This window comes from Cyprinus carpio, chromosome A25 (genome assembly GCF_018340385.1).
Source record: "Cyprinus carpio isolate SPL01 chromosome A25, ASM1834038v1, whole genome shotgun sequence".
In the NCBI taxonomy this organism is placed as follows: domain Eukaryota; kingdom Metazoa; phylum Chordata; class Actinopteri; order Cypriniformes; family Cyprinidae; genus Cyprinus; species Cyprinus carpio.
In genome coordinates, this window is record NC_056596.1 from 21267431 (window position 1) to 21291681 (window position 24251).

Genomic DNA, 24251 nt, shown 5'->3' on the forward strand with positions numbered 1-24251 from the left:
ATACAGAGGTACTGACCTGTGATTAATCATAACTCATCTACAAGTAAGTGAGAGTTGATGTGACTGTGAGCACTCTTAAAGCTTATTCTTGAGATCAGGGTCAACTTCAATACTTCAGCACCTCATCTTCACTAGCCGCCGAGCAGCTTCCTGTTGCCAATTGCTCATTTCCAGCTGTTGTACAGCTGAGAAGTCAAACCCAGCAGGAAAGCACTATAAGCCAAGACTCTCTGCATATACCCTGGGAATTCCCACAATTGTTCTGGCTGAGGACTGTGCATCACTGTTTAGATGAGAGGACCAGTGACCACTCAGTCTTAGTGGTCCAGATCAAATGCAGGAAATCGCCATTGCGGCTCCTCTGCAAGTGACGCTAACTTTAGCAAAACAATGGCTTCACGATTAAGCCTTTAACTTATAATTTGTCAGTTGTTTTTCACTGTCCTAAAGGAAGTGTTCCATGTTCCATCTTGCTGACCACAAATTTTACTACTGTATATACAATAATGAATCAACTGAAATGAAAGCAACCACAAATAAAAACACAAACGCCAGACATTAAAATTAAATAGATAAAAAAAAAATATTATTTAATTTATACAAACAAATCAATTTTTAAAAAAATTTATGAACAACACACTTACTAGAATCTTACCAGTTCTGTACCAATTTATATACGGAACGTATTGTATTTTGGATTCAAAATAATGAAATTTGCCAAATAGGCAACAAAATATTGTACATTAATCATATATATAAAAAAAAACTGTATGACTTCAGAGGACTTCAAATATATTGTTTTTCATAAGCAAAAGTAAAATGAAGGCGAGTAAATGATGACAGGATGTTCATTTTCGGGTGAACTATTAGTTTAACATTTTGAATGTCTACAGATAAAAAAAAAAAACACATGGCCTAAGCTTCATCGCATGATTAAAAACAGATCTGAATGTTCCCATGGGACTGAAAGGAATGTAGTCCAAATGTGTTCATTTCATTACTATTAAAATGACACATTTTTAAAACATGCCTTCATTTGGAGTCAATATTTCTGTCAAAGGCAATACATGTGTTCTTAGCAAGTATGCTATTCTGGTACAAAGGTGGTAAAGCAGAGTGACGAGTAGACAATATGCATAATTATTTTGCAGAAAATAAATAAATAAATAAATGATGCCAAGTTATTGGGGTTTGTCTTAGAAACCTGAAAGCTCTCTGTTACAGCTTTTGATTTTACTGACATGAAGGTGATACATTTTTAACCTACAATGATGGCAAATAAATAAATGCATTTAAAGATTTTTAATGATTAAAATGTTTAAACCCTAACCCTGTATAATCAAGAACTGATTTGGTGTCTCATTCCCATAGTTCCCAAATGTCACATTGCATCTGCCATTACAAGTGTGGTGGTTTACAACTGTTTGGCAGACTTTTTGGCAGACGAATACAGACTTTATTACACTAATATTATTTAAGTAAACAAATGTCTTTAATTTCCATATAAAGCCCTCTTAAAACATCTTCTCATAAAACATTTCCCTGTGTTGTAAAAAAAAAAAAAAAAAAAACATTTACACACTAACAGAAATGAAATATAACAGGTCTCACAAATCAGACCCAGACACATTTGTTCTCATTAAAAACACATATGGAAACTCCGGTAGATAACGATTTACATTCGCCATGTCTTGACTCACATACACTCATTCCACAGAGATTAGCAAGCGTCGCTTTTACAAAACTTAACCTCACTTTCAAGATGGATTCTGCTTTCACGTGTTGTTTTTCACTTTTTTGATGTTTTTCATTAGCTACTGAAAATCTAAACAATTTTTAAGTTAAAGCAATTCTTTGTCCTTAATGATCTAATAATACATCTGTTACACAACACAACTTTCCTTAAATTTTCAATCAGAGACTCTGAACACTACACAGGAGGGCTGATTTTTGACACAAATTTCATGATTCGATTCTATTCTCATTCACACGCTTGCGATTCGATTCGATTCCCAACTCAATTCGATTCAATAATGATTATTTTGGATGTCAGGTACTATCTGATAAACCCGTGTTTGCCAGCATACTTCCTATTCGAAAAACAAGAACGCTGCTCAACCATATCTAATTATTCTGAATACAAAGTCTGTGACTCATTTGAGCTGACGCATGTGTGAAGTATTTAATTTAACTCTGATTCATATGCTCACATTGTCTAACTGACATTTGTGAGAAACTAAGAAACAGAACAAGATGACCAAGTTGCAAGAAACACATTATAAAAAGTAATGCATGAAAGAAAGTTGTGACTGAATGGGTTATGCAGTTGGACTGGTGTCGTGAGCATTAAAAGAGCAGTATCACTCCTCACTTCGAGGACATTGGTGCCCCTGGGGTAGGTAGGTGGTGCATCACCACAAGATGACAAGCTCACAAACCATGTTCACACAATGCCTTTAATCTGTAAAAACAACTAATCTTCCACTGACAGTGACATGATCCAGCTATTCAGTCAATCTGCTTCACTAATATTTTCTCAGATGTGCATGTGCTTTTGTATTGCATGCTAAAGCATATTTATCTATACTAATATTTAAAAAAAGCAAAAACTAATTGTACATATATACACATACATGAATATTCAGCATTTTGCTTTTTTTATATTAATGCTTAATACTTTAATGTGTAACTAGTTATAAAAATGCATATATTTTATATTCTTTGAATTTGTTTTGGTAGGGAACACTATTCACTGTTAAGTATGTGCTTATTCGCATGCATATTACTAGCATATTTGCTGTTTTTTAGTACTTGCACTATGGGGCTTTTGAATGCTTGAATCTGATTGGCTGACAAAAGTGTGCAATTATTTTCAGGGAAACGCACGGCTAAAGTAGTTCCAGGCAGGTCTTGACCGCATTGCATGTCTATATAACTTCACAAATGATTTCAGTTATTTCAAATGTCCTTACAGCAAAAGAACCAAAACCCACAACAACACTGAACAAGCAAATAAATATAGTAAATAATCGGATGCAAACGGCAAATTATTTCCATGTTTTTGCCACAAAATTTCATTTTATTATGCACAGAAAGCACATACACTCTTTCTCCCGCTCTCTCTTCCTTACAAAAACACACACATACAGTACAGACATACACTCGTACATACGGAAACATATATGTGTTAGCACTACTCTGACAATTGTATCAGTAAAATAGATTAGCTGGATGAGATGCGTAAGAAATTTATCCTACTCACAAGATCATTTTAAGGATAAAAACCTGACGAATGTCTCGAAATACAACATCTAAAGAATGTCTTGAGGTGGTAACCATAGTATAAGCAGAATTAACTCCGTTAAATTATTAGAAAATAATGCACACTCGAGTGGTCGTTAATCCTCAGGTGTGCATTATTTTCAAATAATTCAATGGCCCATCGCCATTTATTCCTTACTTATAAAGTACATATTAGTGCCTTATTCTGCAATGACCATATTCTACATCCTTTGATGTGTCCCCTAATCTGTGTTACCATTGCATATCTATATCTATATCTATAGAGAGAGAGAGAGAGAGTGAGAGAGAGAGAGACAGGGAGAGAGAGACAGAGAGAGAGAGAGAGAGAGAGAGCGTTGTAGAAGTTGTAGATTTAAAAAACAAAAAAAGGACACAAAATTAGGTCAGCCAATGACCCGCAGGTAACAATGAGCTAAAAAGAAAACACGTTAATTACAGTAAACACTGTGCAGGTTTTATAAAAGCGCAAATGCTTAACAACACTCGTCAAGGTCTTAGTCTGACCGTTTTCCATGGTATATCACCTCAAACAGCTAATTTCCATTCCCCCTCAATAGGGCATGAACCAGTTCATGAATTCCCAAACCATAGACATGGCTATTTAAAATGTAATCAGGCAATACTGCTACAAAAGAGCCATTGAGCCTTTAATCCAATAATATAAATCGTGCTCTCACATGGACTAAAAGCATAATCATATTAAAAATCTTGTGTGATCAAATGTCAATGTGATGACAATCTTGTTTCTTGAACTGGAAGCTCTGCAGATCATTTAAAGCTCAAGTTCCTGTGGTTTAGTCTCCTCTGCCTGCCAGATACTGCGTATAATAAAGTTTGTGACGGAACTCACTGTTTTTCAACATATCCTAGTTCCACTCTTAGCATAAGCCTATTTCCACAAAAAAAAAAAAAAAAACAGCAGCTCCGGTTAATGGGTTACACAAAGATTTGTTAATTACCAAGATTAATATCATGCCAAATTGTTCAACAAATACAACAAAGTGCCACTTGTTTGCAGCGCGCTTCATTATGCACACATCACATTACAGCCAGCGCTATTGCAACACAAGATCAAGGCTGAAACCTGAGGCCTTGACAACAAGAAAAACGACAGTTACAGCCTTTGGGCAGTGTGCAATTCAAAGGCGCGAGTGAGTAATCTTGGACCATGTGGATTTTGCAGATAGAAATTGATCATGTCTCTGTGCTGGTGACTCAAAGCTTGTTTGTAATTGCCAGAATGCATAAAAAAGTGGCATTTATGAGACATTTGTGATGTCAGTTATTTTTATTGAAAAACCTTAGGTCCCACCACCCCTCATAAGACAAAACATTCGTCCAAATAAAAAAGTAAATACCATAAATCAAAGATGTAGAAAATTGGATTTAAGGTGAAAGCACAGCATGAGTAAACATGAAGAAAGAGTCTGAAAGAGCTGAGCTGAGGGAAACTTGAAATATGACATATCACATAGAGCTGAATGAGAGTTGAGACAGATGATTTACTGGGAAATCAACCTGTTAGAAAGAGGTAAATCCCAACACTATATATTTCAAGATTAATATGATACAGCCATTACAGCCATGTAAATCTGTCCTTATAAACTATCAACCTGACTATATATATATAGTCATATTATTGTTTTGGCTTCACAGGAAATAATACACGAAACTCAACTGTAAGCATAACATGAATGTCTGAATATGAATATCTGCATTACATTAAAATACCGAAGTAACACATGGGCGTATAATCTTGGCATAGGAAATGTATGATTGATTCTTTCCACAAACAAAATCTTAAAAGAACACACAAAAAAAATTATGGCCTACGCTGTGATGTTCACCATATTAAATGGCCAGTTCACCCTAAAATTACAATTCTGTCATCATTTACACACCCCCATGTCACTCCAAACACATTTAAAAGACATGATTATGAACCGCATTGTTAATTTCTGACAAAGCAATCGTAATTAATCTAGAGTTTCAAAAAAGCAACATTGTAGTTTTATGGTCTATTTGCACCATATTTGCATTTTGAAGTCATATGGTAATTGCATGAGAAAAACAACAAAATTAAAGTCATTCATAGAAAATCTGCCTCTCCAGCCAGATGTTAACTGCTGCAAATGGATTGCTGAATCAGTGAATCATACCTAATTCAAAAAAACGAAAAGAAAATCGAAAAGATCAGGTCCATAATAACGAGTAGTTAGTGCGCTCAAGTCAAGTTTTTCAATGAGTAACAACTTAAATTAGATTTTGTTAGTTGATCAAAGCTATCATGTAGCACAGAAGTCATATGACACTTTTGCATCATCCATAACTTTAGCATAAAAAATGTCAAATTCATACAGGTTTTGAATGACATGAGGGATAGTAAATGATGACAGATGTTTAGTTTTGGGTGAATTATTCCTTTAATGTTTCAAAAGCTTTTTCTGCTTATAGCCTGATTATAATGTTACGGTAAGATCTTTGTGGGGAGAACAAGAAACAGAGTGAAAAGCCACGAAAACCTTAAAAAGAAAAGAAAAACTCCAAAGAAAAAGGCATGAGAAAGAAAAAAGGTCTGTACAAATAAGAAAGAGCCTAAATGGTATGGAAGCCATACAGAAAAAATCCCAGAAGCCTGCAAAAGTGGGCTGGAGAAGGGAGGTGACCCTTGATTCAAAATGAGAATATGTCAGAGGATATAATTAAACCCTGGCACCATTTGGTGTCAAAACTAAAACAACAACAACAACAGCAATAATGACACATGAAAAACAGCAGCAGATAATTGGAGGAAGTGCAGTGATGTCATGCAAAGAGGGAGAGGCATGTGACAGACCACCCAGAGGCACTACTATAAAATGGTCTGGCTGTTATTATTATTTTTATTTTGTGATCATGAGTAATACTTGCCAGTGGTATGGTAAATTAAAACATGAAAGTGACAAAAACTAATCCAGTGATTCAAATATAGACAATCATAAATAAATGATATGGTAAAATGTGATTTTTTTTTTTTTCAAGTAGGGATTCTTAAAAAAAAAAAAAAAAAAAAAAAAAAGTACCTAATTTTGTGCTTTTTCAGCGCATGTTGTGAGTGTACACCTGGTTTCCCTTTTCAGCTGAACAGCTTTACATAATTAAAAGCTGTGGGAAAAGGAGGTATACCACACAATATATAAAAGACACAAAACAATCAAACAAAAGCATAACAAAACATGCATAATCGAGAGCTCAATTATAAAAAACAACAGGAGTCTCATTCTTGCACTTTAACTAGTTATATATATATAAAAATAGTGTGGTGGTTGATAAACAAGGCTAATCGCTGCTTAATATGCGTTCAATCTCCTCCAGTCTCTTCAAGGCTGCCGCCCTTTTCTTTTCTATATCTTTAATCTCTTTTGTGGATTTGCTCTTAGTCCGCTTGTCAGGCTGGCCTGCATCCAGCTTCTTTGATTGGCCGTGGCCCTGGCTGCTGACGCTTTCTTTGGGGGAGGATTTCCTCAAATTCTTCTCTTTCCTGGACCCCTCCCCTGCTCCTGAGGCAACTCCCTGCCCTTCCTCCTCCTCCTGTTTTGTCCTGTGGTTGTTGATCTTGCTGCTTGTCTGATGCACTAACACTCTCTGTCGGTGCAATCGGCTGGCCCGCGGCGCTCATGGCTGCCATTTTGTTGCGTACAATGGCGAGGTGCCGTCGGATGTACTCTTCCTGGGGGGCCATAGCGAGCGTTTCCACCAGACAGTGCTCGGCGCGCTGGAGCTCCGTTCTTCAAAGTACACCACGCAGAGGTTATGCTTGGCCTGCACGTTGCTGGGGTCCATGTTCATTATGCGTTCGAAAACAGGCCTTGGCGCCACGCGTATCCTTGCGGTGGTTCATGAGGATGTCTCCCTTGAGGATCAGGCCTTTGACGTGCTCTGGGTCCAGTGTACCGCAGCAGCAGCTCCTCAAGCACCGGGAGAGCATCCAGTTCACGTTGGGACTGAGAGTAGAGCAGGGCCAAGTTAAACAAAGCGCTACGGAAGCCGGGTTGCAGTCGAATGGCCTCCCGCATCCAGCGCTCCGCCTCTTCGTTCTCATTAGCGTCCATTGCCAGCATGCCCAGGTTGAAATAGCCATTCGCGTCATCCGGCTCTTCTTTCACATAGGTGAGAAAGCGACGGTTTGCCTCAGGGCGAAGTTTTGCCTCGCCTGTTAAAGAAGACCATTAGGAGATAGGATTAATGCAAATTTTACAATTAAATTAATTCAAAAACAAAAATGAACAAAAGTGATTAGTTGAACTGCTAAACAATTAAGGAGAACCCAGATTGTCCTCATTTAATGATGTTGATCCATCCTATGTAAGTTCCTTTGTTGTTTTTTTTTTTTTTTTTTTTTTTAAATGGAGCACAAAAGTAGTTCATACCACACATGTAAAAACATTTACACACAATTAAAGTGAATTTGGGAAAGGAAGCTTTTTTTCCCTTTAATTTTAAGTTTGTAATAAAGCAACCCTACCAAAAAAACAAATGGCAAGAGAGTACTGTCACCAGATGTCCTTGGAGCGTTAAATGTTTTGACCAACTAAAGTCAAATAAATGTAAATACTGCATATTCAAATATAAAGTTAATTTAACCTACATTAACCAACATTAAAAATTATTTAGAAATAATAAATTAAGGTCTTGTCCAAATGATAGAGTTTTTTTTTTTTTTTTTTTTTTTTTTTTTTGATTAATGTGCCCAAAAGCCTGATACTGTTTATCTCTAGTACTTTGGCTCGCTTATTATCATCACAAAAAAAATCTACACAATAAACAATCTTATCCAAAAACGGGTAAAAAGTAGGGTAAGGAATGTCGGTCAGCTTTTTATCATCCCTTGAAGACTGTTCAGAATAACTACTGTGGGCCAAAAGTGGGGAAACTGTGGAAAGCAGGTTACATTTTAAAACAAATGAGCTTTTATTTGAAAACCAAGTGCAAATGTGAATGGGCACAACTACAAAACCGAATGAAAGAAAAACTGTGAATTGATTGCGAAATGCTTCCTCAGTCACATGAGTCAACAACAGTTTGTACAACAGGCCTAAAACCATGTGCAAATAAAGCCGTTGTATTCGTAGTATTTGCATTGCAGCAGCGTAGGTGTGCTAATCTCAGAAAAATGACAAACTATTGCCTCACTCGAACTGTAAGAATCTATGAAAAAATGGCATAAAACTCAAAGTTAGGGTCAATGAGTCACATTCGATTTAAATGTATTGCTTTTGGATCAAACGCTAACACTCTTAGGCATGAGAACATGACCACATTAATAAGTGAGAGGTTGCTGCTTTACCGTTAGGTGGTGCGCAAAGAATCCATAGGTTAAAAACTTGGCTTACGCTCCTGATGTCTTAACAAGCAGACTCTTATGTCTCATAGCCAAAGATGCATAGCCAAAGCTGAATGCATCATAGTATACATATTTCACATAGAAAGCAACCAAAGACTTCAAGATAGTGGATGAAGCGAGCGGAATGTTGCCTATAAATTAACGTAATGTGTTTAGGATATCAATGAAAAACTGCGCAGTGTACTTAAAATATTTTACTTGTCTTTATATTTCTATGTATGCATTTTGTATATAGCTTAGTTGCATGTTACCAAATCCTGAAAAGTATGTTTTTGAATATTCCACTTTTAGCTTAGCCACATGCTAACGACAACCTCCACTAGAATCAAGTCCGAGTTGATTGTCTGCATACCACACAAAATTGCTGCCCTTGTAGAGCGTTCCAAATCACTTATGTTATTTCATGTTGGTTAGGATGCTAAGAAGGAAGCAGCTTATGTAGGTAGCTCACTACGTTTTATGACAGATCTAATTTCATTTCTTGGTTCAAATGGCCGTTGCCCACATACCTGACTCTTGCATGAGAAGCGCCGAGTTGAACAGTGCCAGTTTGTGACGTGGATTCAGGTCCAGCGCGCGATTAAAGTTTCTCAGAGCCTCTGAGGGGTCTTTCATCTCTATATTGACAATTGCCAGATTGTACCAGAGGTCTGCATTGGTATGGTCCAGTTCCAGCGCTCGTAGGTAGGCATCCTTGGCCTCACTGGGCTTGTTCATTTTCAGCAGAAGCTCCCCTCTGAGTTTTAAAAGAAACAAAGACATTTTTGGAATACCTCTCACAGGACATCTCAGAAATCATATGTACAACAAGAAAGATCAGTTTCTTTAAACAATATTTTCTTTAGCAAATACATTGAGTAATACAAAGGTTTTGGTTTAGTTTTTTTTTTTCTTTTCACAGTGTGGCTAAGAGAAGTTCTGACATTAAAGGGGTCATATGATTTTGCTAAAAAGAACATTATTTTGTGCATTTGGTGTAATGAAATGTGTTTATGCGGTTTTAAGGTTCAAAAAACACAATTATTTTCCACATACTATACATTATTGTTTCTCCGCTATGCCCCGCCTTTCTGAAACACGTCGATTTTTACTAAGCTCATCGGCCTGAAAAATGAGGTGTGCTCTGATTGGCCAGCTATCCAGTGCTTTGTGATTGGCCGAATACCTCAAGTGTGTGACGGAAATGTTACACCCCTTAACATACTGTTATGACCGTGTCCCGGATTTCTAACAAATAATGCTACCTATCAGATCATGCTACCAACACTGTATTTATCCTACTGTAAGGGTAGGTTTAGGATTGGGGTAAGTCAGTTCTCAATTCCAGTCCTCGCGCCCCCCCTGCTCTGCACATTTTGTATGTTTCTCTTATAGTTTCAGACGTTTGTTCTATTCGAACGTAAGTGCCCTGCGAAGTGGACATCATTGGATATTCCGCCATTATTCCAGTTCTAAGCGAAACGTATATGTTTCATTCCAAGTCCAAGCATTGAAGTGTGCGAGATGTGGATTTAAATTGTATTTATTTACAGAAGTATATGATGTCACACTTGTCCGTGTGAGAAAATGTTGCGCAGTGCAAATCCGTGAATGAATGTTCTGAAGTGAGGTAAACTTCAACAGATTTCCCCTGCTCAGGGAGTAGGGAGTAATGAACACTGTGTAGGGACTGTCAATGTCAATGGGAACACAGTTCATGCACACAGTTCACTTCTAATGAGCTGATTATCTTAATCAGGTGTGTTAACAAAGAGAGACATGCAAAATATGCAGAGCTGGGGGGCACGAGGACTGGAATCGAGAACTGCTGGGGTACATTAGGTGTACATGTTAATAAAGGATTTTGCTTCCAAATTATGCTACCACCTGTTTTAATGGGAGGTAGCAAATTCTGACAGGGTTGCACAAATCGTCAAAACACAGGTGCGATGAGACAAAACCAATAAAACCCATTACAAACGAGGTATTTGTTGTATCCAGTGGGGATATAATTACAAATTATAATGACTTAAACTGTCTTATTAATCGTTGCATTGCGTCACGTAAACAAAAAAACCATGTCTGCATTTGAGATTGGAGAAATGACAAATAACAAGCACTACTCTCTAAACTGCTCAAAACTTGTGTTTGAATCATCAGTGGCAAATCCTTTAAATTTGAAAACATATTTATAGTTTGTGAGATAGAACAGCCAACATTGTAGTCTACTCTCCCAGTATCAGGAAACAGTCTTCCATAAAATGTACTGCACACATCTGAATATTTGGGTCGAACTGTTCTTGGAACAGTGTTGTAAATACAACTTAACCACTGATTTCTAGTCGTGTCCTCTTTTGGAAGGCCAAACAAAGTATTTTCGCTTTCGCAAGGAAACACACAGCGTCTTCACAACATGGCGACGGCAGTAGAAGCAACAATAAAGTTACACCTTCTTTCTTTGCGTGAACATTTGGGCGGCGTTATGCAAATCTTTCCACATCGTGACGTAGACATGTGGGGGCGTTTAAACGAGCCATTTTAGGAGGGTGTGGACAAGACTTAACTTTTATAAAGAATATCTCTTTGGGATTGAGACTTTAGTCCTTTTTGCAACTTTAGGGATCTTAGCCTATTCACAAACAGCTTGTAACACTCCAAAGAGAAAGGAAATCTTTAAATCACATCATGTGACCCCTTTAATGAGAACCAAGGCATTCCAGTAAATCCACTTTCAATAGCTTATCTGATCAACATATCATTAACAGGATGAGACATGTAGAGAGAAGTTTGAAGGCTAAGAAAATTTTCACTTTATGCAAAATTTTACAAAAACAGCGAACAACACCCTGATACTCTCTTACTAAAGCACATGATGTCAGTTCATATCTATGAGAAATATTTTCTTACGGACAGTAAAAAAAAAGTCCAGGATGGGTGTGAAAAGACACGGGTGCTCAATTCTTTGACAAAATTGTATTTCTTGAACATCATCCAGTGTATACATGGGCAAAAAAAAAAAAAAAAAAAAAAAAAAAAAACATGACTCAACCTCATAAAAACCAAAATACTGTCTGAACTACAACTCGTTTTATTTGGCCATGTCAGCAAGCATGCAAGTACACAAACACATTTTTGACCCTGTCAGCATGAATGGAGACTTGCCGACTGATGTAGGCTTGCTTGAAGTCCGGTCTCATGCTGATGGCCTGCCTATAGAGTTGGTCGGCTTCCTCCAGGCGGGAGTCATTTCGCCCCGAATTAGGTTTGCCAGGGTTAATGTAGACGTTCATATGGTTGGGGGCCACACGGGTTTGCATACTTCCTCCCTGGGTAATGATCTGCCAATATGTTTTGGAAAGGCCAGCCAAGGTTTTAAGCATATACATTTACACACATTTGAGTCTAATTATAACAATAATATATTCAGTATGGTCTTTCTGTACATTCCAACATGAAATATAGAACCATGTGAAATTAAAGGCCATAAGTTTGGTTTCAAAAAAGGCAAGCAGAACATATGAAAACCATTTTTATATAGCCGATATGCCTTAAGTACATCACAGCTATGAACCACGGTTTGCTATGTGCATTCACTTTCTAGAGATAATTAGATTGGAATTAAAATCTGTGTAGTGCAGAATGAGTCATCAGTATGTTTGGTCCATTTTTCCAATACAAAAACACTGTCAAATTTAAATGCGCACACTACTGTTAAAATGTTTTTTTTTTTTTTTAAAGAACATAAATGGCATTTTATTTACAGCAACATCAATAAATCCTTTATACATAGGATCACAAAACTTAAACTTTCTATTCTATTAAAGAAACCGTGAATACTACATCTTTTTCCGATTTTGTTAACAGGAGATTTAAATAATCAAATCCAATAAATGTTTTATTAAATTGCATTTATTTCTATTCTAACCATATGGCATTTTTACAATTTTTTATTGTTATTTTTACAACAAGGGCCGATGACAATCATGTCCCATGTAATAAACTTTCTGTGTGACATTTTTTACAGTATCTGGACATGTGTAACATTCAGTTTTGAATACAGATGGTTTTACAGGTCCGCATGCTACGAAACAATTACCATCCGAACAGCTTAGACTTTTACTTTAGTTATTGGGCTTTTTAGCCTTTTATTATAATAAAAGAGAGAAGGGGGGAACAAGATCGTAGACCTTTTTAACAGTCCCTGTGAGCAAATAACTCACAGCCCAAAACTTCCCTTAAAATTTGATCACCTTCTTTAAAATTACAGATGATTTGTGTTTCGTTTTGTAACATTCAGGCAGTGATAGTTTATCTTGAGATAACATAGGATGTTGATTTGTGCCGTGCAACACAATGGCAGTGCAAAATTATAATTGTTGCATTTGGCTCAGGGGAATGCAGTAGGACAGGAGAACAGGAAAGGACAAGGTAACAGTTTTCTTGTGCTGAACTGCAAATCATATTTGAACTGCACTGATCTACCAATAAACAGAATACTGCTTAAAAGATCATCATGGTTGGGAGATGAAGGTATTTTATCGTTCATATCAAAGTTTGTTGACAACCTAAACAAAATCTCTCTCTTTTTTCTGATAAAGAAATTTCATACCTGTGGCATAAGCGATTTCGCAATTAGATATGCCTCCTCTGCCTCTCTGGACCTGTTTAGGTTTTTGTAGGTTCTCCCAACGTTCATGTGGGCCCCAATGTCATCTTAGAAGAGGACACAATGTTTAGTATAGAGCCATAAATCAGAAAAACAGCAGAGAGTAAACCCCAAAGAAAGAGTAGATAGTGGAATATGAATCATACGGCTTGACTGCAAAAAAATAATAACCGTTACAGGCAGCTGACCAGTTTAATACACAGTTGGGATGAGAAATGGCGGGAAAGACCAGGAAGAGGAAAAGCATGTCCTGTGAAAGTGCTCCCTTTACAAACTTTTATAGCCATGTGGCACATGTAACCTCAAACAACAGAGAGCTAACCAACAGCATCAGTAGGTTTTGATGTGTACTGATAATGCTACCACCATTTTCTAAGACTCGCCTGACCACACTCAAGCCTCGCGGTTATAGAGTTTTTGTAATGAAAAGCAAAACTGACGCGAATAGATAGCCTGCCAGGATTTCCCTTATTAATTAATGTGCTTGCAGAGTTAATCCAGGAAAAACACATCTTGGTGTGTGGATCTCTCAAGTCACATTAGCTCAATAAACCAACATAACTTAAAACAATTAAAGTCAATAGTCTAATGCCTTTGGCAGCCACAGCCATCGTCCTCACAGGTAGCTTGACAGAAGTACAGTAAGAAAAGCCAATAGAAAAACCTAAATCCTTAAACCACATATTCTCAAGAAACTAAAGTGCGAAAAATAGTTTTTATACACCAATGTTTTCTACAGTCCCAAGAAAAAACTACATAAAACTACTTGTTAGCTTATACACAATTTGAAATTGTCTTTACCAACATGCCTCCAAACTTATAATAATAAGGGAGAATTTCCAACACCTCCCTAAAACAACATACCCAATGGTGAGTTTTGTTTGAAATAAGCTCCAAGTTAACTTCCTCTGCCAATATTTTTGAAAGAACTGATGGAAATATTACACATTGAAGTCTTTTTACTATTTTGGTTCTGTGGAAAACAATGTGGTGAAAAAATCATTCCCAGAGACATACTATCATTTATCATTTAGCACATTTGCCTAAAATGACTATGTAAAAACAACTTCAAGTCAACATAAATTAAGATTGGCCTCATTTACTTTCTTAGTATTGTAATTGTGAATGATTCTCTGGTGCTAAAGTTTGTTTTCATAATCTTTAATTAAAATGTAACAATTTGCTCTTCTTCTGACACATCTTTTCTTTTTGCTGATGGACACACGGACTATTGGATAAGATTAACTAATAGCCAAAAGTGATATGACGTGACAACAAGTATGGTGTCCCATACTCAGAATCTGTGCTCTGCATTTAACCCATCCAAGTGCACACACACACAACAGTGAGTAGTGAAACACACAACACACACATCATAACACACACCCGGAGCAGTGGGCAGCCTTTTTTTGCTGCGGCGCCCAGGAAGCAGTTTCAGCTCCCACTCCAATAAATTCCCAATGGATAAAATCCTAATTCTAAATTGTTTCATGCACAATTATGCAAGCAAAATTGTAATGCTTACTTGAAAGATGCTAGGGTAAACTTAAAAAGATCTAAATCTAAAATAGTCAATTACCTGGTTGTACTCTTGTGGCCTGAAGGAAGCTCTCTCATAACTGTTCTGATTCTCCAAAGCATGTCCAACATTGTTCCCCATTGTTCCAGAGTTTTGCATTGTTCCTGTTGCAATTTTGAAACGACGTTTTTTTTGAAATGTTTTAGGCCAGGCGGACATTACAATCATATTTTCCAGACATCATTTCATTGTACTCTTGGTAACGCCTGGATTCATCTTTCTGATTCAAGGCTGGATTTATTCAAAGTAATGATCTCAAAAACGCAAGCATAAAAATATGTATGAGCCTGTGGCCAGATGTGCATCCATAAAATGAATCACGTGTCCTTGGACATGTTCATACTTTCAGTGCAGATGTAAAAAGCGTGTATGCGGACTCCCCAATCCCAGTTTCTGTTTGAAAGTCTTCACACGGCTGGTGTGTTGTTAGAAGAACTCCCATGAGCAACCAAGACAATTCTCTTTAGGCCCTATTGGGATAATGTCACAGAAAAAGGGAGTGCCGGTCTCTGAACAAGTCATTTCAAGGTGAATAACATATTTGTTTAGAGGAAGTTTACCCCTCTTTGGGACAGGAGTTTAAATCCATGGGCTACCAAAATGCAAAATCCCATGCCCTGGGCACCGTACAGGACCCCTTTCTGCCACAACAAAGCCCACAGGGAAAAAACAGGTTGGACAGCAGGGATAAAAAGAAAGGGGGGGACGATAAGCGACAGTGCCTAAAGGACACAAAAAGACAGAAGAAATAATGAAAATATTTCTACTAAACAAATAATTTGTGGTTCTTTGAGAATTATCAAAAAAAAAACTAACAAACACAGTTTACATACATATTTCTTGCTTTAAAAGAAAGGTGCATTAATCAGTTAATAAAAAGGAAAATAGTACGGTGTAGTAGTTTCCACACGTGAACAAAACACTTTCACAACAGTGAATAAACTCTAAAATAAATCAAATCTAAAAGCACAGTTCATATCTCAGATGCCTTCTAGAGACATTTATCATATGTTTCTGTACATAACTTTCTTTTGATCTTCAGCAATAACACATTAAATTACATGGTATGTTTAATCGAGCTTATTGACGCAGGGGGCTCCCGTTCCAAGGAGTGAAAAATCTTTTCTTTCATCTGTGGAAGCAAACACAGTCCTTGGAACCTTATGTGCGAAAATGAAAATCACTGCCCATTCAGTCAATTATGAAATGACCTGTTTTTTTTCTTTGAGCACTCTTGGAAATCTAATGAGAGGAAGTAGGAAAAGAACGCCAGTTTCTTGGCAGTTTCAAACTGGGGGATTTATCTAAGTGGCAACCTAGAGTGGGATCCACCGGCACAAAAACATGCCTGGTAAGACCAAGAAATTCCGCATGATAAGCAAAAAATCTTGGATTTAAATGTTATCATTTGTTTGGTTCAGACAAGCTTGTGCAGGTCTGAATGCTAATTACTCTGGTTATCATAAAGCTTTGGCTGAACCCAAGACCATTAGTTTGATTAATCTCTGGAACTGAACTTCAAAGCTATACATGATTGACCTCCGCTTATGGACCAAGTTGATGCAAGAAGAAAAGAAAATCTTCCTGGAATGCCACATATTTCACGACAGTCCAGAGATAATTTCGCCGAGTGGTAGCAAATGTTCAAACGACAGGATCCTGACTTGATGATTCAACACAAATGAGAAAATGTAATTTGCCATGTGCCCCCTCCTAAACCATGAGGTCCTTCGTCATCAAAAACAAACAAGGACAAAACACTCCTGCTAGTACCCACAATGTGCACATGCCATGGCCACAATGATTTGGTCAGATGGTGATTCTAGGTTTGTCGTACGAAACGCAACCTGTATGACAAGCTTTCGCCTGGATGGGATCCGAATTTTTTGGAAACGCTGAAACCCCTGCTGATGATGGCACAGCACTTCTTAGACACCCTAGTTTTGAAAGAGAACAAATAATTTGGTTTTGTTCTAGCCCTAAGACTTAAACTCTCACCCTTTTGCTAGGAGCAGAAAGATGTCAAGAAAGAGTCACTTTTCAAAATGCATGCTTGTCTTGATATTTATGAGGCTTTTAATCATCAATGAAACCGCAGGTGTTGTATAAATAAACGAGACGCGACCGTTTTAATCGAGGCCATTTGTTTTTTTTTCCCCCGATTCATTCACATCTGTGCAGCTCTTGCAAATCGTCATCGGAGAGAATTGCGTCTTGACATGCAGTGAAACAGGAGAAAGAAATTGAGCGTTGGTGTGGAAGCAGCCTTCAGAGTGCGGTCAAGAACCCAACCCTTCATGTGTTGCTTACGCTAGGCTGAGGTGGCTTTACAAGAGCCGAAATACGGAAAGCAGAAGCAGAGCATGTACGGGGGGAACATCATATTTATCCAAATTTGCCTGAGACCTTTTCAGATGAGCCCAAATGCCAATCTTGATGAAAGAACGTTTCTGCCACAACCAAGAGCCTTTGGGCTGCCGTTATAATAAGCCCTGTGCGCTGAGTGCCTGACCGCCTGTTTGCTTGGTTGCTCTGGAAAATAGCAACACATCAAGAAAATAACAAAAAAAAAAAAAAAAAAAACTTTCCACAGTCAAAAATTAGCCAAACTTTCACAAACAAAAGTGTTCTCCTGTTTTGTCTAGACTGATGAGTGAGAGGGAACTGTTGTCGAGGGCGTCTGCCGCTCAGGATTAAAAATTTAATAATACTAAACCCGTGGCCAAATAAAAAACAGATTCAGGACGCAATATCCTCACGCAAACCTGCTTCTCTGTCTCATAACCAGATGCGGACCAGAGCAAAATGGTTAATCCTCAACCCCTCCCCCCTTCTTCTTTACACAATTATCCGTGTAATAATGAATTTGTGAGTAGGCCCCACAGTCTACAAAGGGCGGCCCTCTGCCAACAGAGCCGAGAGGAAGTTCACCGAACCGAACTCTGTTGACAGCGCGTGGAGAAAATTTGCATGGATGAGGATGAAGGAGGGTCACGCCGCTGTTATTCACAACAACATACGAGCGGACGAGCTGAAAACATAAGACAAACGGATTCAACTGTGACATTGGTGACTCCTGCTTAGCCATGGAAATTAGTCAGTGGTCGTAGAAATATGTAGACATCGGAGCTTGCATAAGGGGTGCCAGACTTGTATAATACGATAACATCTTTTATGAGGGGACAGGAAAAAAAAAAAAAAAAAACAGTTATTTGGCTGTGAACTGATAATGGAATGGGGAAACACTGTTGTTGTGAAACTAAACATTTAATGAAACCACTTTATGAAATACACATAGTTGCACAGAGTCAGTTCAGTCGAGGGGGGAATTCTGTTGTGTTCAGACAGATGATATTACTCATGCCCTGTAATAGAGGTCGCGACACTTTACCAGAAGCTGTGTGTAAAAAAGAAAATTGATATATTTGGTCCAGATTGCATCTGGACTGTGTGGTTTTGAAAAGGTTTGAGTTTTTATTTTGTATGTACTTTTAGTTGAAACTCAATGATTAACGCCTTGATCCAAAAAATGCCTCCCATTTTGGGTAGTAGTATTAACACGTCTTGTTTGTATAATGAAAAGGTTGTGAGCACGCGCTGTAACGCAGCGTGCGATGTTAGAAATTAAGCGTGCCTTCTTTAAATTCCTTTAAGTTTAAACAGAGCCAATCGCCTTTTTAGGAGCTTTTCTTTTCGTTTCCCACAGGAACTGCAACAAAAACGGGACCAGCCTGAAAATACATGTTGTTTTTTAGAGTGAAGTTTAAATTAGCAATTAAAGTTGTCAGGATTGTTTACATTACTGATTTGATGGATGATCGTGAAACGAGAATTACTGACACGTATAGTCTGGGTCCAAAATTATTCTCACTCACCAAGAGCATCAGTTTCAAATTGTAGCTATCAGGTTGGGGAGAAAGAAATGTTCAGGGGAACTGCTGCACATACAATACTTATTTCAAATGAAAAAAAAAGAAAAATAGTCCTTAACTGATGAACTGAAAAGTTAAAGGGATACTCCACCCCAAAAATAATGAAAATTTTGCTCTATTAATCACTTACTCCTATCGTGGTTCAAACCCGTAAAAGCCTTCGTTGTTCGTCTTCGGAACACACAATTTAAGATATTTTGGATGAAAACCGGGAGGGTCTGTGATGTCCCATAGACTGTGGATGATACAGAGAAGCAGCATACGCAGCACACCGGTGCCCCCCCCTTCCAAGGTGCGGATAGAGACAGAGACAGAGGAGGAGACTGTTGACAACGGAGGAATTGTGCTTGAATAACATATTAAAGTCGTTATTTTTCGTTTTCTATCGCTTACATTACAATAGTGTCGCCCCTGTTCATGTCGCTTCAGGTTCATTAACCCAGATTGCACGTCTCCTGATGGCCGATGATGGATGTAGTATGTCTGGATAGACGTGACCGAACTTGTCTTTCATAAGAACTTTTTATGGACCTTGACACTTTATTTGGACCTAGTCTATGGGTCTATGACCAGTCACACACCAACTTCGCGAGAGAACGTCACGGTTTTCTATCCAAAACTATCAATAAAGTTGGTGTTCCTTGAAGTTTACGATAACGAAAGCCAGATCTTTTTATTTTTATTTGATTCACATAATGATTGTCTTGTAGCTAAAACCTATACCATTTAGGAAATAATTAAATGGAAGGAGCACTAGGTTGATTTAAGATTATGTTGGCAATTTGTCCATTCTGGCATTCAAGCTGCTTTTGAACAAACTATAATAAAAACAAAACACAAGAATCAATATACATCTCATTTAACAGTCATGGTAACAGAAATGCAGTATTTTCACTAAACAAAATAGTCCCACAAACGTACACCATCTGAACGAGTCTTTGCCAGCAGCGTCTGCTGTGGCACCGTACCAAAGGCCTTGATAAGCCAGGAATGCCTCAACATGCTAGTGCGTAAAATACCACTGTGGCGAGGTTACGAGGGAGCTCCAGCAGGATCACTCCACAAGGGGGATAGTGCCATTGTCCAGTGCAAACACAGCTCAGAGGGGCGATGAGGCAGCAGCCAGGCGTTTAACTTGCAGGTGACGTTAGTTGCAATGGTCAGCTGCCTAGTTGGGGTAGATCTGACGGCCAGCTGGGATTATCAAACCTATATGATAGTTCGGCAAAGAGATAAGAGGCACCTCTCTCCATTAAGAAATTCCCACAGCTTAAAAGATTTAGGTTCATGATTTTAGCTGGTTTACTGATACAAGATAAACAGATATGATAAGATGGCGAAATGAGTTAATGAGCACCTCCTCTCCATTTAAGACTATAAGCACACGTTAAAGATGAGTTGGTTAAGAATTCCATTTTTTAAAAGGTTGTACTGATAAAAGCAGGAATACAACAGTAATTTTTTAAACCGCGCAGGAGGACAGTCAGGTTTTAGGTTTATGTGTAAAAGTGTAATCAATTAATCAATTAGCTGCAAAAAAGCACGGTTGCTTCATGCGTTATGATTGTCCGATTTAATGGGTTTATACACAGTCAAAAAATAAATAGTAGCTTATTTAAAAAGGTATATTAGAAAAAAAACTTAGTGTGGTACTTAGACATTTCAATAATTGTGAGTAATAGTTGACCATTACAGGTGTCTTCGAGGAAAGCTAGGTTCTGACTGGAGTGAATACTGTAATAAGATGATTGTCCTAGTAAATGATGATTGTGCGTCAACCATATAACCACTTTCAGGTAAATAAATAGTCATCTGAGTGGGGGTAAAAGTTCAATGAACACAATTGGTGACCTAATTTACGTTGACGAAATCTGACCTGATTAAGGGAAGCCTGAAAGTCTTTAACTTGATGAAATGTTTCTTACAATTTTCACAATCTATAGCTATTCAGCACCTGAATCTAGAGAATAGCTTGTGGTTAATTCTCAAGCTTATAATTCGACATGGAATTTTGACTTGGGCAGGAAGGAAAAGTAAGGTAAGCAACAGTAATGAAAATAGAAACTGATATTCAAATTTAAGAAATAATTGTTTAAGACATAAACCAAATCACAGCCAAAAAAAATCAAACCAACAAGTACAAACAACAACAAACACCAAAAAAGGCGCTAAAACAGCAACCAGGGCCCTCAGTTGAAGGAAAGCTTTATCTTTAAAAGTTTTTTTTTATTTTAAATATAAGTATGACATGAGAGGGATTGCAAATTTCAGTGTAAAACTACGGTTCATAAAAAATTTATAATCTAGTTCACCACACACGGTAATCAAAATGTCCACCACCTCATGAATTGAAAAAGAAAAAGGCCCATTCTTGATATTCGGAATTGTGCCCGGGTCAGAAACAGAACTACCAGGGAACACGGTCTAGTCCCAGGAACATATTTTCCGTGAGCATAGGTATCCTAACAAGGTAAGTAACCCCAAAAAGGGAACATTTTTATAGTACTTCCGTGTTGCTAATTTACAACATTTTCTAGTTGAGGTCGTAAATGTTCAGCAAGCCACCATTCCAAAGACCTACTCACTGCCAATAGCAGCACTGTTCCCTACGCGCGTGAAACCGACAAAATGGCGTTGATAAAAGGATCCAAGCCACCACTGAAAAAGTTCAACGAAAACAAATGAGTGCTGCCAAGGGTTGGCAAGACTGACTCATTACAGGATGCACAGGTATTTATAATTATGTAATACACGTGCGCCTGAAACCAACAAAATTAAAAATTAAAGTAGGTGAGTGTTCTTTGAATCACGAAGCAGTTTGTAAATGCTCGATTTGATGGTGCCGTTTACCGCATATGGAATTAGTATTAAGGCACAGCACTTTTGCGGCTGATGAGTATGATTTATAGGACACACCAATTAACAGAAAACAAAAGCACCCTGATTCAATTAACAAACCACATTGACCAGGCATTAAAATTAACGTACATTTATTCATTTGGGGAGAGACTTAAAAAAAGCAATACTTATTAGTACACATGCTCTCTTAGGATTTGAAATCCCATCCCCCACACCACCCACCCGTCATAATGGTGGTGAACTGGAAGTTTTAGGGTGTGTGATCCAGTACGTACCAGTCCCATTTTGAGCTTGTTTCGGAGACGATTAAACCCCGGAGGTCAGCTTAAGTTCGAGAAAGTTGACAACCAGGCTTTCCGTCTTCCCCTATGGGTTAATGTGGGCCTCCTTTCAGGCGCGAAGCTATATTGTTCAAAAGATGAAAATCATTCCTCTGTTTGAACGGATACCGAGACAGGAGTTTATTAACTTGGTCTTTACGCTAGAAGTGTGTGCTTGGACGAGAGTGGGTCTGAAGGGGGGCAAGCCAAGCCAAACGAGTAGTATAAATAAATCCATGTAAGAAGTTCATTGGACCACAAACCCTGTCATAAATACAATGTCTCTTGGAAGAAGATATGTCTTTTGTTTTGGGCTGGGGAAATATGTCCAACACTGATCACAATTACTACATCAATACAAACCACGGGGGACAAAAATATACTTAGAAAGTTATTTGAATCACAGATGGAGGGCTTGTCTCCCCAATATCGATGTAGCCCAGGTGTAAGAAGAACATAATGTCAGACTGGCACACCGGAGAGACAGTCGGATGTGGGTATGTGCTGGGGACGATAGCGATCGTTTCCGGGGCACAAAACCTCCAGATAAGGAATTTATTCCCTCTGATGCCCAATCAGTCTGCACCCGGGCACAATATAATAGCAAGAAAGGTAGTTATGGTCTAGGCAATTTTACACAGAGTGCTCTTGGAATTCGCTGAGAATGTATGGACCTACAGTATTCGTCTGTGTGTACACAGTTGGCTCACAAGGGTCTTTCTTATCGCGATACAGCTGTCTCCTGTGACAGTACTTATACGGGATACGATCAACCTACAGAATTAATTTTGTCAGTTTTATATACTCACTGCCACGTTGTCCCAAAACCTGTATTAATGCTCTTCGTGACCTCGTAACACCAAAAGAAGAGATAATTTGAACGAATGTGGGTCCCACAACAGTTGCTGGTCCAAATTGAATTTGATGAGTAGGCAAACAATTCTTTTAATAGGATAGTCAACTGTGGACCAGCAACTGTCTGGTTTTTCACTGTTCAATCAGAATTGCGCTAAGTTAGCTCTTCCGAAAGAAGAAGAAAAGAAATTCATTCAGGTTTCAAAAATGACAACTTATTTGAGTGAGCACGTAGAAATGGGGTTGGATTAAAAAAGTAAAAACACTCAGACACTATGACAGGGAGACGAAGTGTGAAGAGAATTATGTAGATTTTGACAGGAGGTAAGGCGTGGACGAAAGCTGTGAATGTGTCTTTTAGTACGCGTGAATTCTAAACACACTACAACACACAAAGAGCAAAATTCAAGCTACCGTTTTGCACTGAAGCAAGAGATTAGAGACTGAGGGAAATCCGTTTATACTAATTGTTGAGTCTAGGGTGTTAGAGTTACACTATTGGTGGACATTCCACAGTTCGGTTGGAGAAAAATAACAGCTCACGGTTTCGTTCTATCTTACGTTTGTCAAGTAACAGATTAGCATGGGGTGAAGGTGAGAGTACATACAAGCCAGTACACTTTAAAGTATTTACATTTGGACGTCGCTTGCTCGGTATTAAATAAAAATAAGACAAAACAAAGATTGATTAATCGTCGTTCGGCCACCTGCTTTGGGCTCCTAAACATAATTCTGCCATGTCTTTTGATTTGTTTTTTAACAAGTGAAAGGCCTTTGTCTTATATGTGGGGAAATTAGTTTTGGGAAGATTGTAATGCTCAGACTTGCCAATCGTGAATTCTATAAAACATATAGGACGGTTGTATGTATGTGGAGTTATTTTTTTCCATAGTCGCCCACTCGCCATACTTTGACGCTGAAATTACATTCAGTCACTACGGGCTACACAGCCAAAGATTGCAAAACCTTGAGCATCACAGGCAGCAAAAATAGAAAAGGCAAGATAGAGTTTTGCACCAAAGAAAACAAAAAGGCGAACAAAGGTCCTTAGTAGGAGAGTCCCTTATCGGATAGATGCGAGTGAGAGATGCGTTGTATGGTTAACTGAGGCGAATGCACGAAGCATGATCGGACGAGCCAAGCACGTAAGACTTATAAGATAAGGAACTGAAGTGTGAAGACATGGAGGTGGCCTCATCGGTTTGGGCATGACTGGATGCTTCTGGAAACAGGACGCTCTCTCGAATTATTACTGAATAACGAATGCGGGTGCTAGCAGAAGAAATGCAGAAGTGTACAACAACATCTCGGCTACCATTGGCAAGAACAATGTCTCAAATGCAACAGGACCAATGACCCAAAACACCCTGATAGC

The 24251-nt window shown here is 38.2% G+C and overlaps 1 pseudogene; it reads right to left on the bottom strand.

Annotated features, from left to right (window-relative positions):
* Positions 1-6345: 6345 nt before the first annotated feature.
* Positions 6346-24251, bottom strand: part of LOC122135712 — a 21089-nt pseudogene continuing 3183 nt past the window's right edge.